Source organism: Amblyomma mixtum, chromosome 8 (assembly GCF_055824585.1).
Source record: "Amblyomma mixtum isolate Tamu chromosome 8, ASM5582458v1, whole genome shotgun sequence".
Taxonomy (NCBI): Eukaryota; Metazoa; Arthropoda; class Arachnida; order Ixodida; family Ixodidae; genus Amblyomma; species Amblyomma mixtum.
In genome coordinates, this window is record NC_143019.1 from 80,579,333 (window position 1) to 80,594,445 (window position 15,113).

Below are 15,113 nucleotides of genomic sequence, written 5' to 3' on the forward strand. Positions count from 1 at the left end.
TATAGGCACACAAGGAGTAGTCACTGAGGGATGCTGACAGCAGCTCACAGCAGCTCAATCGAACCACTGCCGGCCAACGGCGCGCAGAACACACTTCGTCCTCTTCGCGCTCATTGCACGAGCACAGCACTGTCTTCTTCGTTGTCCACTGACAATATATTGGTTGGAGTGGGGCAGCCAGCGAATTATACTTTATTCTGTCACATCATGGACAAGTGAAGTGTACAGCAGAAGTTTTGTTTGTGGTGTAGGAAGACGAAGGGAACGTCTTATTTTGTAAACAGCCAAGTCGAAGGCAATAATCACATCAAGGTAGTTGACTGCTGTAGCTTAATGAATGTCTTCAGTTCGGTTTAACAAAGAAAATTTAATAAATGGATCTTTCGGTCCCATTCATGCAAAATGATTTTTTTTCTTGGTTGAGGGCGATTTTCCTATTGTTGCACAATTTTGATCCGCGTTTCTGTGTGTTCCTAAACGCTGTTTTGCCAGCAGAACTAATAATTTATTTGTAGATAAGGCTTCGTTCGCAAACATGCGTGTTGTGCCGTCGATGTCCTTGCTGCGATCAGTATAAAGAATAGGACTTGGGCAAGAACTGTGCGCTCTGCGGCACGCCAGATAATGCGTCGCAAATCTGACTCGCAGTTTAAAAACTAGACATATCGACATCGGCCATTTAAGTAAGTTTTCAACCAATTGTTGATTCTCCTAGCACCAAGAAAGCGATCTGAATTGTTGTGCACTTAAGGAAGACATACCAGATAAAAGACCTTTTTTATTTACTGTGTTGGGGACAAACGTTTTCCGCAGCCATATTGATCGGGAATACTTAATTTGTGGCCATCAACCATCTTAATATGCTTCAAAACAAATGTTCTAGGATTTTACATGCGGTGCAAGCAAAGGAAATATGGTGATGGTTGGAAGCCTTGGCAAGGTCTGCTGATTTTGGTATCGGAACTACCTCAGCTCTTTCACATTCTTTCTGTACTTGTCCAGTGTAAAGGGATTTTTTATAAATATCCCACATGTATTTTGCGATATCTTGAGCGTATTGTTCTAAAGGCGTATTTAACATATTGTGTGGTTTTGGAGATATTTTAATGGAATACTGAGTACTAAGTCAAATATTGCTGCTGCAGTTTTTGTTTACTCTGCCGAGTGCATTGCGACTGCCGTTAATTTGAGATTCTAGAACAGGGATTGTGCCATGAAAGAGCGCAAACCCAGATTTAAAGTAAACGTTCGAAGAAGTGGCGGAGCTTAGTGCTTCCTTCGCAGAAGCTTTAATAATTCTGATCTTTGAGGTCAGATGCCACCAGAATTGATGAGAAGCTGTCTTGTTAAAATTACTAAGTGTAACATTCGAGCATGGCTGCCTGGCCGCTTTAAATCCTTGTTTGAGTGCCCGAGAATGACTTCAGATTTTGACAGCGTAACTTTGTAACCGCAGCTTATTTTTCAGCTTCCTTCATCGAGCTATTTTGTGCGTAAGTTGTAGATGCCGTCTTGATATCCGTGGTTTCGTTCGGTGCACTGGCACGGTTTTTTGTGCCTGTGGAAGGAGTCTTGTCTTCCATGATAAATTTTATCTGTCAGCAAGATTGCACGACGTAGTGCGTGCTATACACCCAGCAATCTGTTGTTCGATGTTTGAAGCAAAAATAAAATAACTTTTCAGAACCTTTCGCTGACGAATCAATTCTCCAACTTAAGCTTCACGACGCTTGTTGTCTCGCCTAAGGCGGAAAGAGTTCGGAACCTGTAAGCTAAGCGTTATTGGCCAACATGAGCCTAGTTCACAAAGTTTTTTTCACCCTGAGAAGTTTGAAATTTCCTTTACTATTGCCAATTTTCGTTGCCAAGAAGACCGGCTTCAATCAGTTCGATAGTAATGCTGTTATTGTTGATCCGGGGACATCCGAATCCCGGCGGAAAATTTCCCACCACGGGCAGGATTTTCCCCGCTACGCAAATGCAAACGAGCCGCGGCATCGCGCGAGCCGCGCGATGCCTCTCCCGAGGACAAAACCACCGCCTATGAGAGCGCGGTGACCAGCTCCGAAAAGATGGCTTTAGCTCACCCAGGACATGTGCATTGTAGGCCATCACCCCTGGAATTCTCTGCACTGAGCATGACCGCTGCGATGAGTAGGATGTTCAACTGCGAAATCAGTTAGTAGTAAAGATCACGTTGACGCTCTACAGCGATTTTGTCCCTCTAGCCCCAATCTACGATGAAATTAAAACATTTGCGAAAGATTATATATTTTCAAAAGCACCCGCATCTCGACCCCCCTGGTATTCTGGCAATGCCTATCTGTGTAAAATGGCTATTTAACATCAATGAAGCCATGCATTCTCGCAATAACAGAGCACGATGGTGAAACCCTTTAGCCGAGAAAATTACCTTTTCACCGGAAAAGCGCCTTTGTTGACCTTTTCTTCCTTGTCTTCGTTGTTTAGCGCTGGCGCTATTATTTATATATAATTCCAAGTAGCCCAACTTTGCATTTTTCAGCCTTGTCGTATAAGGAATTGAACGACCAGGACGTTAGACAAAGTATATTGAGATGAAACCAGGTCGCTTTTTTTTTATCCCATCCACTCACCTTTAGTCCTGTGGCTTTCCCTTTATGATCTCTCTGCAGGGATTCTGCGCGACACATTGGTATCATGTTGAGCGACTTGAGCACTAGGTTTGGGTTTGCCTCCTCGCCAAACGGGTACTTCAAATACTAATGGGGATTGAAAACCCAATAAATACCACATAGATCACAGGCATCAGCTTAAGTTTGCCTTCAGCTAATTTCAAAGAATAAAATTCATCGAAAATGCCAAGGAAGCAATAACAAACTTTATGAATTTCGAATCTCCCTCGTCGCTAACACCTCTTCATGAGGATGTTGTAACAAAATAAGCGATTACCGTTACATATATTACGCAAATTGGCAGAATCTTGCATGTATGTCAGCCACATTTGTTTTGCAGTTTTTACGTGCTCGCAGAAGCGCCCCCTTATATAATATAGTAAAAGGGTTGGGGCCTATGTAGGCGCAAGCATAATATCAGTATATGTCGGCGTTTAGTGAAAAAAATATGCCCAGGCTTAGCTTGGTTAAGCCAAGAATGCGTTGCATATTGCGCGGTCTGTTTGCGCGAGGTATTGCTTGGCGGCACTCGATTTTCTCAGCAGCTTTTCCTCTGTGACGTATGGATGGATGGATGGATAGGAGCGCCCCCTTCGAAACGGGGCGGTGGCAACCGCCACCATGCTCAGCCGTCCTTTTTATTCATTTTTATTCTTTTTTCTCTTCTTTTCTTTTTCTTCCTTTTTTCTTTTTTTAGCGGTTTGATGACGTCACGTCATCACGTGACGTGACGTCCCCAAACCACGTGACGTCACGTCTCGTGATTTGGTGGCTGCCCGGCCGCGACCAAGGGCTGAACTGAGTGATTGCAATATGCTACGCATAAAAGTAAAACAATGTATCCAGTCGCTAGAAGAAATAGGCTATGTGCTATCATACAGGCGAGCAGCATCCGCTTGAAAAAGCTTTATTACAAAACATTAAGGGCTCTTGGCTACAGCAGCCATTACTTAGGCCCGCCTCTACCGCACCGAAAACCCCTCACACCTAACCTCATTAACACTTCACCTTAAACCAAAAGCAGGGCAGTGGTTATTTCTTAAGTTTCCCGGGGTTGCTCTGCAGCTTCGTAGAAATGGCCGTCCTGCTTCGGCGAGAAAACAGTGAGAAATTGAGGTGCAAACGCTTGTGCCGGCAGGAAACGGTTCATACAAAATACATAATCAAAGGTGCTTGATTCAGCTCGTTGCAATCAAGCTGAAACAAGCCGAGACAGCAGGCATGTACGGGGCTCACGACTGGGACGGTCAAGATTATTGAATCGCCCAGAGGAGGAATGGAGGCGCGACACGGCAGGAACCAGGAATTACAAAGTGAGTTCTTGGAAAGCTATCGGACAGAAAATATACCCATCAGTACGGGCTTAAAGCAGGCTATCTTAAGTAATGACCTAACTAAGCATTCATTGCTTGTACAATAAACACTGGCCCTACTCACACTTCTCGCACAAAGTGCTCAAACAGTAGCAGTGAACAATAGCTTGTTTTCAATGTAATATTTACTAGCCTGAAAAATACATATTCTTCTCAACCCAAGTATTTATTTCCTGCGCTAACTCCAAATACAATTGCCGCGAACAACATGTGGGGACAGTCATCACTGAAATCTTGTAAAACGCGGTGTTGTCATGTTTCTAGCTTTACCCTCTGTCCATATATTAAGGTAATCGAAGTACTTGAATGGTTTTCGTATTAGGGTTTCCTGCTTGCCTTGCAGGCAGGGCCTATAATCTGAACGAAAGGCAAGAATAAAAAATCAGGCACGCTCCTCGTAACTTTTTTTTGAACTTTTTAAACTGTCTATGTATTTTTAGGAAAGCGCAGCGGTGAGGTTTGCGATCCATCACATCACAGTTAAAGTCAGGAACAGACCTCAAGCGCCGCAGCACGTCAAATTTCCTGAACTCGCTATCGACTCGTCGCGCCACTCTGGCCGCTGCGTTTTACCCAACCACGAGCTCCGGAACAGCCCTTTTCACGAGACCTTGCATGCTCACTGGACTACAAAGTCAAAACAGACTTATTTGCACATGCCAGGCGCTCGGCTCGACCGGTAGCCATAAAGCTCAGACCCTCGGCGCTTGCCTCATCGTCTCTCATCCATGGTCGGCAATCTCTTACAATAAATATGACCTCTCGGCTGCCTACATCACTGACCGCAACATTAGCAAGGAGGCAAAATTTCTAAAACACTGCAGATTGCACGTTTTCAACAAAGGGAGTTGTATTGTCTTGAAATAGGAGCACAAAAAAAACCCGACGCAATAAAACCTGGAACACAAAACACTGAACTGGTTTTCACAAGCGGAATATCTCAAAGTGCTCGGCAGGAAAGAAAACCGGAAGGGATGGAGGTGGGCAGCGGTCAATGAGTTTGCCAGCCAAACGACCGGCAATAAAAACCAGCCAAAGCACCTAATGTTCCGCAAGAGAGAAAGGACGCGCACTTAACTAAGCCAGCATTATAAGCATCGTGGATTCAGAATGAACGAATGGATACAGATGAAGGTACGAAAAAGCTCTTTTCCTCGCTTCCTCCATAATTGCAAGCAGGCGCCAACAGCTTAGTGCTTTCTTTACGGCCCCGAGTGCGTAATATTACTCCCATTACACGGGTCCCATGGAATCTTAAATATGCCTCTTGACGGTGAACTGATTTTCCTGGTGCAAAAGCAATGCGCGTGTACTGCGATAAGAAGATTGTTTATTCATCCACCCAAAGGAACAAAATTCACAGTGAAACGAAGTTCACGAAACAACATTATATTTAGCCGCTGCAACACGGTGCACATTTCCGCAAAGTTGTGACACCGATATACAAACAGCAGGGACACCTGTGTCCTCTTCCTGACCTGATTGGCAACATCTGTAGGGTACTGCACCAGGATGGGCACGACATGTTCTCGAACCACATTTTCAAGAAGCCCACCTTCACTGGCACAAAAACTGGCAATGTTGGGAAGTTGCTCCACCAATTCCGTTCGTACACTTGGCTCACAGTCCAGGGAGAGTGAGCTAAATGCTGTAAGCACAGCATCAACGGCTTCTTGTGACTCAACAACAGCACGCAAGGTGTCCACAATGTTCCGAGCCACCAGCTGTCGTTTGAGGACAATGTCACTATAAGCATAGCGTTCCAGCTTTGCAACTGGGTTTGGCTCCTCTAGCAGCACTTGACGCCGGCTAGCAGTGTCATCTTCATCTTGACAGTCTTCCCCACATTGTTCGGCAGAAGTCTCTTCTTGATCACCCGCGAGCATGGCGATTGAGAAGTTGCTCCAGCAGCTGGGTTCTCGTTCTCTGGACTCACCGAGTCTGCTTCACCCGAAGTCCCAGGCGCGGAGCTCGGCTCCTCTGCGTGTTCCGGCGGACCTGGCAGCGGGCTTGGTGGGCTGAAGAACAGAGCGCGATGAGGCCATACTTCTTCCTCGGGTGGCGTGGCTGGGAAGAGGCTGCTCTCGTCGTCTTCGGGCTGGTGAATGCGCTGCTCCGCCAAGCAGAAAGTTGGTACGGAAGCCACCAGGGGCGGCGGGAACAGAGTGAAGCAGGGTACGAGCACGTCTTCTCCTTGGTCCCCACCTGGCCGTGTCCCGGCAGAAGGCTCGGGCACGCATGAACGTCTGCCCCCCGCCGGCCGGGCTGGCTGCGGAGCTCGTACTGACCCGGGACGGTATATGATGGGGTCCAGCCGACGCTTTCCTGAGGCGCCCGAGCTGTTGCCTCCTTCCGGCCCAGGGGTGGACATGGAGGAATCTAGCTGAGGCCCTGCCGAGATGTCCGAGCCATTACCTGGTTCCGGCTCCGGGGTGCCTATTGAGGGATCTGGACGAGGCATTCCAGTGATACCCGTGTCTTGTTCTGGACCTGGGACGGATGAGGAGGAATCCACGCTGCGCCTTTCAGGGCTGCTACCTCCTTCTGACCCGGGGCGGCAGATGAAGGGATCTGGCCGATGCCTCGCAGGGGTATCTTAGCTGTTGAATTGCGTAGCTTTACGGGACAGCAGGCCAATCCCTCACGAACAGTGCCAGCGTCGGACCATCGCAGCTCTCGTGCCACCGAGCTCGTGAGTCTCGTGGTATCCTGCACGAGTACTCCTTTTCGTCTTTTAATCCTTTTCCGCCATGGCGCTCGCCGTCGAGGCGCAATTGACTTTGCCGGCCACGTGGAGGTCGCCACCGTCTGCCAAGCGATGCATCCCGGTCCAGGCTCCTCGATTCGCAGTCCCTACAGCGGCCTCTACCCGACGCGTGCGTAACGACACCCGCGTGACCTGCTTCCGCTGCGGCCTGAGGGGACACTACGCGAGGGACTGTGCCAACACCACCTACACTTTCTTTAAAGCCTCTCCACGTTTGCGTGACGTCACCGCACTGCGACGGCCCAGTAGGTTCGACTTCCGCGCTCGCACGCATTTCGCGCATTTCAGAGTGCTGATTCTGTCTCTCGTGTTTTGCTTGCCCACAACCTAACGGAATGTTTTTTTTGTTCTTGTTTCTTTCAAAGTATAAGCAGTTACATTTTGGCAGACCTTTACTGATTTCATATCAAAGCGCGCATTTAGAATGTGTGAAGACACGTTCGTAATATTTTTTAGTTCAAAGAAACAATGCAGAGAACTTTCACAAGTCGTATTTTATTTTCAGATCAAAAACACGATCAGTAGCAGTAGGAGGTAAGGAAACTGTTACAGCATTGAATCATAAAATGCAGTAAGTGAAGCCAACAGCAGTAAAGCTCTAAACAGAAAGCAAACACAAGAAAAGATGCAGAATATATATTAATACAACGCAAAAACTGGTTTCGAAATTAGAAAAAACTAACAAAAACAGTCACAAGCACACAGGGTAGTCAATTCTTCAAAGTCTTCAATTTTCTCTCTTTTTCTCTTGCTGCCTTTTCAACTATAAGTTGATCATTTTTTCTTTTGCAAAGGTTATTTACAAGCGTGTTTGCTCCTGCACTTAGGACACAGTGCATTCCCAACTGTGGAGTGTGCCCATTCTCACACACATCAAAGTCAATGCCTCGTTTATCACATCATGTGTGAGTGCCAAGAGAGCCTCTTTTTGATTTGGTAGTGCATGAAATTGTGTCTCATGCTGTTCGCTTCTCAGTTTGTCGAGGACTATCTCAGCAGTAAGAACAGCATTTACTATGGCAGGCTGTGAAAACTTGAGACCACCACGAGTCATGGCCTGGACTAATTCCCCACCTTTTACTTCAATGTCATCTTCTAGCATTAAATTTTCTTTGCAAGCCATCCATGACAGCTTTTTGAAAGCAGCGTGGGCCCAATAGCCAGCAACGTAAGTGGTTGCTGGAAGATTTGGCGCCTTCTTTACATAATCGTTGTCCGTTACCTCAATGTCAAACACTTCAAGTACTGCATCGTTTACTGCCACCGCATCTGTTGCAGCCTCAAACTCCGGCAACTCTAGAGTGTTCTGCAGACTAAGCTTTCGCTCCGACTCATAGACTTGTCTTATGAAAATGTGGTATTGCGCACCGGAGAGTTGGCGGTATTTGCCGAACACCTTTTGCAAACAATCAGTCTGAAACTTTCCTAAAAGTACATACTTGAAGTTCATTTCATCTAGGCAATACCTAGTTACCATTACTAAGGTGTCTGTCGTGAGTCGGAGCGCACTGTGAGTCTCTCTTGTAAGTATGCCTGCGTCAAACTTGAGAGACTGCCACAGATATAGCCACTCCACTATACTTAACAGAAACTGGACCTGTGGACTTGACACTGATGTCATCGGTGACTGCAGCTCATCACGAAGCTGAGTGCCTTTGTTGCATGTCTTTAAATTCACGATGTTCCACCACTTTGTTATTGTTTCAAGGAACTGTGCAGTACCAGACACATGATCGAGATCAAGTCTGGGCCCACATGCTCACAGAGCTGCTGCCGTAGACGGGCTGAAAATCCTTAGCGCAAGCTTGACATTCTGTCGCTTCATATTAGATGGGTTCAGAGATTTAGATGAAAGCGTTGGTGCTGATTTAATCAGCTGCCCTGTTCTTTCGAGTGAAGTTCTCGAAGTGTTTTAAATGAAGCTGTAAGTATAGGTGGGTTTATGCTAGGTACTGTGGGGCTAGGAAAGAACATGCATGTTCCAGCATTTCGCTGATTAATCCAGTTATTCCTGACACATTTTATTAAGTGTACAGGATCAATCAGAAAAAAGTGAGGACGTTTAGAGTCTGCAGGGTGTGGATACACACTCTGAAGTTTGCGGGGGGCCCCAAAAAGTGATGTTGTCTTCCGGTTGATTGAGTTATTGTTAGTTATGACTGCGATTATACGCAACCCAACATGCTCTAGTTGAGTAATGATGTTATGCAGAATAGTGTGAAGCTGCTGTGCGTTGATGCGCTCTACTGGCAGTATGTGCACAACATGACGCGAAAGCAAGCTTTGTATCATAAAAACATGGGCTGTTTTTGCTGCATTAGGGCTATTCATAGCTGCACCAACAATTGCTCCTCCCTTATAATCAAAATAAGGCTGCAGGTGAATTTCGTCCATCATGAGTACAACAATTTTTTCATGCTCCTTCATTACTGCGACAAGCTTCTTAGCATAGAGAGAGAGAAAAGGACGGAAAGGCAGGGTGGTTAACCAGGCAATGCCCAGAGAGAGAGAGAGAGAGAAAAGGACGGAAAGGCAGGGAGGTTAACCAGGCGATGCCCAGTTGGCTACCCTACACTGGGGGAGGGGAACAAAGGGGAAAAAAGGAAAAAGAGCGGCAAAGAAATGAGTCTGTCAAGTGTCCATCGACCACTATGTAACAGGGACAGAGGGCGCGCACAGAAAACTTAGATTATAGGCGGTAATGCAACCCCGAGTCCCTTAGGAAATTCAGGAGCGCTTTCACCGCTTTCCGTTGTCTGGAAGGTTGCGTCCAAGGCCCCAGAACGTTAGACTCTGTTAAAGGACGCGAGTCCAAGCGGAGCAGAGAAGCAACTAGGCAACCGCGCTCTCGCTCAAAACGAGGGCAGTCACAGAGGAGGTGGCTGATCGTCTCGTCACAACCACACTGGCCACACGCAGGAGAGTCAGCCATTGAGATGAGATGGGAATAGGCGTTTGTGAACGCCACTCCCAGCCACAGGCGGCACAACAGCGTAGTATCACTGCGGGGGAGGCCGAATGGTATATGATGTTGGAGCAGGAGGTTGAAGTGATGCGAGCGGGGTGTCCAACCTCCAGGGGCAGACCACGACGTTACAGTCAGGTTTCGGGCGAGCAGTTGAAGGTGCCTTGCTGCGTCAGCTCTTGTCAGGGGTATGCGGACAGTGTTGGTTGTCTCGTGAGCCGATCGAGCAGCATCGTCAGCTAAGGCGTTACCAACAATGCCGCTATGGCCTGGTACCCACTGGAAGATGATTTCATGGTCTTGTTCGATTGCCTGGTGATGCAGATATCGTATCTCCGCTATAAGTTGCTCATGGTCGCTATGTCTCAAGGCAGATCGAAGACATTGTAGGGCAGCTTTTGAATCACAGAAAACAGCCCATTTTTGAGGTGATTGTTGTGAGATATACTGTACCGCCGCAAGAAGTGCGGCCAACTCTGCTCCAGTAGAGGTAGTCCGATGCGAAATTTGTTGGTGAATTTGAGTCTGTCGCGCAGGAACGACCACAGCGCAAGCAGAACTAGTAGAGGTTACTGATCCATCCGTATAGACGTGAGTACGGTCCCAGTATTCGAAGTGGAGCATGGACAGTGTCAGTTGCTTAATGGCTGGCGACGATAAATTTGACTTCTTCGCTATCCCCGGAATAGCAAGGCGCACACATGGGAGCCGCGTACACCACAGAGGAGAGGGAGGTAGTGCTGCCGGGGCGAACTGTTGTGGGATCGACGACTGTTCCGTCGTTATCACCTTCGCAAATGCAGAATGTGGTCTCTGCAGTGGCAAGGGCGCAAGGTGATGCAGTGGAATCCTTGGGATATGACGTATGTGCATTCGCAAGCAGTCTAGGGCAATATAAGTAGAGATCGGGTGGTCTTTGGCGAGAGCAATGCTACCCAGTGTTGATGTGCTCCGAGGGAGACCAAGGCATGTGCGAAGGGCCTGACCCTGCACTGACTGGAGGGTACGCATGTTAGTTTTGCACGTGTTTGAGAGTACAGGTGTACTGTACCGCAAGCATCCCACAAATAGAGCTCTGTACAACTCCAGCATTGACTGGACCGACGAGCCCCATGATTTTCCTCCCAGAAATCGAAGTAAATGAGCGATAGATGTTAGCTTTTTTTTCAGTAGAGTGCAATGCGGGCTCCGTGATAAATTGCGGTCGATCAGGATCCCTAGGAAACGATGAGATTTGCTGTAAGAAATGACTTGACCGTCAATGCGTACCGGATATGGAGTCATACATTTACGTGTAAATGCCCAGTTGGCTACCCTACACTTGGGGAGGGGAACAAAGGGGAAAAAAGGAAAAAGAGCAGCAATGAAATGAGTTTTCTAAGTGTCCAGCGACCACTATGTCACGGGGCTTACGTTGTAAGAGTTACATATACGACGCATTGTAGATTGATGGGGTAGTCTAAGGTTTCCGGAACTACGAAGGAACCTATAAGCATGCGGAGAAACTGTAAATAAAATACTAGAGAATACCAGCAACTCTGCAGAATACCGGGATGACCTGCTATGCTTGACAAGAAGAAGAGAAACTTGCTCTTTCAAAAAACTAACTGCCTTGAGTTGTTCAACATCTGCCAGTTCACAATTAGAGGCATCTTCAAGCAGGGAAAGTAACCACTTAAGCAAACAACCAATTTTTTCTTCGTGCTTAGACAACAATTTTCCTTGAAACGACTCTACAGCATCCAGCAGACCTGTCAAGCAACGGATATCGTGTACTTTGTGAGGTATAGTATCTGCGCCATCGATCGTAGTCAGCTGCACATTTCGGTAATAGACTTTCACCGTGAGGTCCTCTAAAACCGTGACTGACGACAAAACACGAGGGACGTCATCAACAGCAAGACTGAGAAAAAGGACGCAGGCAGGTCGAGAAATAAGATTCCAAAAATCAGAAAGCTTGATTTGAGGAAGGCACTCCAGTAGAACTTGGAAAGTTTCAATCTTGTTCTTTGCTTCTTCCCCCTCGTGTGTCTGCAGTGACATGGCGATGGCATCTCGTAAAGAAGCGCCTTCAAGACGAATCCTCTTTTCAGCGGGTGCTTCTCGGGACGTAGTGGCGGGCGCGGAAAGGTATGCGGGACAGTTCGGGAATACACTGGGATTGGCGTCGGAGCTGAGACGAGCGATCTTCAGTTTTGCCTCAACGACTCTGCCCGTTTTTGAGTCCACATACTTAGAAGAAGTCCGAATGTCTGACTCCTTAATGTGCCGCTCGCAGACCTGCAAAGCCCAGCGCAGATAAGGCCAGCATATTTAAGATGATTAATTCCATGGGCGCAACAGCAATTAGCACAGTGAAATATTTCAAGTTTAGAATATTTCCAACTCGCCTAGCCACTAGGCCATGTTGTAGCGCATTATTTACACACAGCTACGTTGCGGAGTAAATTAAATATCATGCTTTTTTGGCTTACCACTGAGCGCTTTCCGGGATCGAAATCAGCACGTGGAATGGCGTTCAACCATCGCCTCCTTCTGTCAGCATCAGCTGGGAAAGTGAAGACGCGCACAGGCTTTTCTCCATCGTAATTCTCTCGGCAGCCGGGAACACAACAGTGTCCTGGCATTTTAACAAATGGCCCGGGAACTGTCACACGCGCACATCACTTTCACAGACGTTTCCCAGGATTGCACTTCGAGTATTCACAGCTGGTAAGGAAGCTTCAGCAAATGAAAAAGAAAAAAAGAACAGCGGAGGAACAGCATGTAACACACGTGCAGCACATGAAACACGACGGTAATGATCTTTACAGCAATCGCGGTGTCTCCTTTCAAATGATTGCTTTCAAGAATTTACAAGAAAAACTGCATAAAGTAAGCTTTTAAAAGGTTGGACAGTTTCTAAAAATGCGAACGAAGATTTTTACATTGAATGAAATATTTTTCATATCGTCGAACTCGGTCAAATTCATTATCTTCAATTTTTTATATGCAAATACGCCTCGGAGAACTCCGCACTTGAGCGGTTTGAAACAGCGCGGGAGGAGAACGGCGGCTGCGGCCGCCAGGAGGTGCTGCCGCAGCGGTCGGCGGTAGAGTGGTGGCTGCTCCCGCCGTCGTAGTGCGGTGACGTCACGCGTCGGAGGAGGAATCGTGGAGAGGCCTTAAAAAGTCTAGGTATTGTTGACTGTGCTGGCCCTCCGACGTCGGAAGACGATTCGGTGGAACGGTGCCCCCGGATAAACTGCATTCCCGCACTTCTTACCTCACCTCGTCCCCTTCTTTTGGCGGCTTCGATGACAACTGAAGCTCCCTACGTGTTCGTTGACGTCGCCCTGGTTGACCGGCACGTAGCGGCCTTGGTCGACCCCGGAGCAGCTGTCAATGTACTGGACAAATCGATTATTGTTAACGCGCCTCACCTGCTTCTTCCAGCCGCCAAAACCCAGCTACTACCTTTTAACGGCGCCCCGGTGGAGCAAGTCGGACGTGTAATCGTCAACTTGACAGCACTCGGAAAGGCCATCTCTACCGAGTTTGTTCTCGCGGACAGCCCTACTTGGCCAGTGGTCCTCAGGTGCGAGTGGTGCCAGCAAGCTGGAGTCGTCCTTAATTTTACCACCACAGAACCACGGGCGAGCCGAACTCTGTGTGGGTCGGGTTTGCTTAGCCGGACTTCCAGTCTCGGTGTCACCGTGTGGCAGTCCCTGGTGTCGGCGACCAAGCGTGCTTCAGGATCTGTGCGTTACCTCGCAACGAAGTGGCCCCGTGGAGTCAAGCCAGTCGACGTCAGTACTGTGACTGTGGCGGCCGCCGTGACTCTGCCACCGGGTGCGGCAACTTGGGTGTATGCCAAGTTTGACAGTCCGATTACAGCGGACGTGCTTTTCGAACCCATCCGGTGTTCAGCTCCAGCCCGATAGAGGACCTCCCCTTGAAGCCTTCTGTCTGTGCTCAAAGGAGAGGCCCACGTATTTATTCTTAACATCAGCCGCCCACCTCTCGTGCTGATTTCCGGGACGCAATTGAGTACAGCGTCAGTCCTGAATTCCGGATCACCGGTTGCGTCTTTGCAACCTGAAGAACCATCTCACCACACTCCAGCGCAGGCGGTCCTATCATGGGAAGCATTTAACTTTGGGCCCACCCTGACCTGCGCGGCGCTCGCATCTCTGAAGGCCTTGCTGCTCGGGCATCGTAGTTGCCTTGCTCTAAGCGCCGGTGGACTCGGGTGCACTTCCTGGGCCCTACACCGGATCAACACCGGAAACCGTGGGCCCATTCATCACTAACCTCGCCGTGTCGCGCGAGCCGAACGGAGAGTAATCCAGCAGCACGTATGCGACATCCTTGACCAGGGATTCATTGCCCCTTCTTGTAGCCCTTGGTCCTCCCCTGTCGTCCTTGTGCGCAAGAAGGAACACTCAGCTTCTGCGTTGATTACCGCAAGTTAAATGCTATTGCTCGTCTTGGCATGTACCCGTTGCCCTGCCTCGACGATGCACTTCACCGCCTGAAGGAGGCCCGTTATTTTTCCACCCTAGATCTGCTCTCGAGCTACTGGCAGTTGCCTGTTCACCCCGATGATGCGGAAAAGACGGCTTTCGTGCCTTCCGACGGCCTCTACCAATTCAATCGTATGCCCTTCGGTCTCTCAAATGCTCCAGCCACCTTTCAGCGCCTCATGGACCACGTCTAAGGCCATATGAAGTGGACTATGGCGCTGGTCTACCTGGACGACGTCATTGTCTATGCGGCCACGTTTGAAGAACACCAAAGGTGACTCAAACTCGTCCTCGAAGCCCTTACCTCTGCTGGGTTGCGCTTAAAACCGAAGAAATGTTTCTTCGGTTTCGCAGAGGTCCCGTACTTGGGTCACGTTGTGAGCCGGCATGGCATCCGCCCCGACCCGGAGAAGCTAAAAGCGCTTACGGCTTACGAAGCTCCCACCACCGCCAAAGAGCTCAAAAGTTTTCTTGGATTTGCTTCGTATTTCCGTCGTTTGATACCCCACTTCGCCAAGCGAAGCGCTCCGTTGACCGCCCTGCTGAAGAAGAATGCAGCGTGGAGATGGACACCGGCCCAACAGTTCCATTCCTTGACGTCAAGCACGCCCTCCTCGAGCCTCCTACATTGGCCCATTACAACGAATCGGCCCCCAACGTCCTCCACCCAAATGCTAGCCGAGATGGGCTCGGCGCTGTCCTCCTGCAGGAGGACGAGTCTGGTGACAACAAAGTCCTCACTTATGCCAGCCGCCAGCTTTCCGACGTTGAGCACCGCCGCCACTCTTCAGAATTCGAGTACCTCGCCGTTGTCTGTGCCGTCGAGAAGTTCCGTCACTACTTGTACGG

General features: G+C 48.6%; 1 pseudogene; it reads right to left on the bottom strand.

The window, feature by feature from the left end:
• Positions 1-7,504: 7,504 nt before the first annotated feature.
• Positions 7,505-12,386, bottom strand: LOC149333176 (uncharacterized; annotated as a pseudogene).
• Between the last annotated feature and the right edge of the window lie 2,727 nt (positions 12,387-15,113).